This window comes from Elephas maximus, chromosome 7 (assembly GCF_024166365.1).
Source record: "Elephas maximus indicus isolate mEleMax1 chromosome 7, mEleMax1 primary haplotype, whole genome shotgun sequence".
NCBI lineage: Eukaryota > Metazoa > Chordata > Mammalia > Proboscidea > Elephantidae > Elephas > Elephas maximus.
In genome coordinates this window covers 132585964-132588610 of record NC_064825.1, presented here as the reverse complement: position 1 = coordinate 132588610, position 2647 = coordinate 132585964, and the positions used below count along the sequence as shown (strand labels likewise).

The 2647-nt window shown below is 47.6% G+C and overlaps 1 pseudogene; it reads right to left on the bottom strand.

Moving 5' to 3' along the window:
* Positions 1–1480: 1480 nt before the first annotated feature.
* Positions 1481–2370, bottom strand: LOC126079719 (phosducin-like protein; annotated as a pseudogene).
* Positions 2371–2647: the final 277 nt, after the last annotated feature.

Here is a 2647-nt window from a genome sequence, read left to right as displayed (position 1 = left end):
CTCTGTGTCTAATTTGCTCTTTTTTACAACTAGAAGAGATGAGATTTAGGACCCACCCTCCTCTGGTAGATGGCGCAGGACTGGGCAGTGTTTCATTCTGTTGTGCATAGGGTTGCTACGAGTTGGAACCGACTCAACGGTACCTAACAGCAACAACTACTCTGGTATGACCTCATTAACATCGTAAGTGAAGAAACCTATTTCTGAACAGGATCACAACCACAGGTACCGAAACACAAACCCACTACCATCAAGTCGATTCCAACTCATAGTGACCCAATAGGACAGAGTAGAACTGCCCCACATGGTTTCCAAGGATTGGCTGGTGGATTTGAACTGCCGACCTTTTGGTTAGCAGCCAAGCTCCTAACCACTGTGCCTCCAGGGCTCCTTCACAGGAACAGGGGGTGAGAATTAAACCCCTATTTTTAGGAGGATACTATTTAATCCATAACACCTAGACTCTTGGATAACCAGTTCATGAACTCTGTCTCCTGGCGCTCCCATGTGTGTCAGAGTAGAACTGGGCTCCATAAGGTTTTCAATGGCTGATTTTTCTGAAGTAGATTGCTAGATCTTTCTTCCGAAGTGCCTCTGGGTGGACTCAAACCTCCAACCTTTTGGTTAGTAGGTGAGTGCACTGACAGCTTGTATCACCCAGGGAATTCTGTTATCAGGAGGGATCAGTCCCTGGAGAAGGACATCATGCTTGGTTAAAGTAGAGGGTCAGTGGAAAAAAGGAAGACCCTTGACGAGATGGATTGACACAGTGGCTGCAACAATGAGCTCAATCATAGCAATGATTGTGAGGATGGCGCAGGACTGGGCTGTGTTTCATTCCATTGTATATGGGGTCACTATGACTCAGAACTGACTCGACAGCACCTAACAACAAGAGATTCCAGATGCTTAGAAAAAGTGATAGAAAAGACTCTGTGGAGATTTTAAAAATGGCTGTGACTTCTCTGACTCTCCTCCTATTGAGAAGTAGGGACCTATGTCCCCTCCCCTTTAGTCTGAATGGACTTCTAATTGCTTTGACCAATAACAAGGCAGAAGTGACACTCTGACTTCTGAGGTTGGGTCATAAAATGTGGTGGAGCCTCTGTCTTGTTCACTGGACCACTCATGCTTGGAGCCCTGGACCACCATTGAAGAAATCCAACTGCCCGAGGTGGCCATATTGTGAGGAAGCCCAAGCCACCTGAAGAGGCTCCGTGCAGCTGCTCCAGTGACAGTCCTGGCTGAGTCTGTTTTTTTTTTTTCTTCTCCTGTGTACACAATTTGAAGTCACTTCATTGCTAACCACGGGTTTTTCAGCAATCTGATATACTCTAAGAATTTCTTGACTTTACGCATAATAAAAGGGACTACAAAGAACAGCTGGAAAGCTAGAAGACGCAGGAAGGAATGAAAATAACCCAGAGACGTATATCTTGCAGCCCAAACAATGAGAGCTGTATGCAGCTAGGCTCTCAGTTCAATCTATTTCCGGATCACTATCCTGACTGTGACAAGTGGCAGAGCTGCGCACAGACGTCAGAACCAAGACTCCCTTTTCTGGGAGTAATCCAGATTCCTGTAGAAAAGCTTCAAGGTCTACAGGAAAGAAATCTTCCCCCAGCTGGTCAGTGACACGAACAAAATTGCCGATCCATTCACCCCCTTGTAGATCAGCAGGGCAGGAAGTGACAGCCTTCCTGGTAAACCCACTGCTGGCCCCATAACTGAGCTCTTGACTAGGCAGAATTTGACAACTGGGTACTCCTCAGCAAGGCAGATCACACACCGATCCATGGCTTCTCTCCCTGGAATGCTGTTCTCATATATATAGATCACGATGAGGGTGCTTGTCCTTTATCAGCCATGTCTAAAAACCCTTCTCCACTGGGGATCTCAAAAACCTGCTTGAATTGGGGCCCCTGGTGAAGCTGCTGCCACATGGCTTCTATTCTCTGTTTCCAGTACAGCTACAGAAACTCTTCACCATCTTGGTCCTCGTTCATCATGGCCATCTCCTTCACTGATCTTCTCCTGGAGGTCCTTCTGTTTCTTTTGCTCCTCCTCTTCATCCAGATGGGACCTATAGGTCATTGATAGCTTCTTGATCAGCCTTTCCTTCTCCGGGTTCTGCTCTTCCTTTTGCTCTGTCTCCAATTGCTTGAAACAGCACCAGGCATTGATCACATCTTTTCAACCTGTATTAACTGAGATGCCTTCACCTGTCTGCTCAGCCTCTGCAGGCATTGAACTGCCGACCAGGGCACTCCTGCCTCTGTCCTTGTCCTCGTGGTCACTGTCCACATCCTCACTGCTGCTGTAGCGGTACTGCAGCTTCCTTCCCAGCAATTTATCATCCAGAGTAGCCATGGTGCCCCGCCTAGTATGATTGGGATCCCTTTATGCTGGCAGCTCCAGGCACTGGAAGGAAGGGGGTAGCTCTTGGTTAGAGGAGGAGAAGTAGGTCAGCAACCTTGAGCGCTAAGAGAATAGCCCATGAGTCTGTTTTTTGGAGTTACCCCAGCCCAGGCAGAGACATGTAAAGAAGCTTCCAGATGGTTCCAGTCCCAGCCATTTGAACCTTCCAAATTGAGGCTCCAGATACCATGGAACAGAGACAAACCATCCTGTTGTGGCTCTTCCAGGT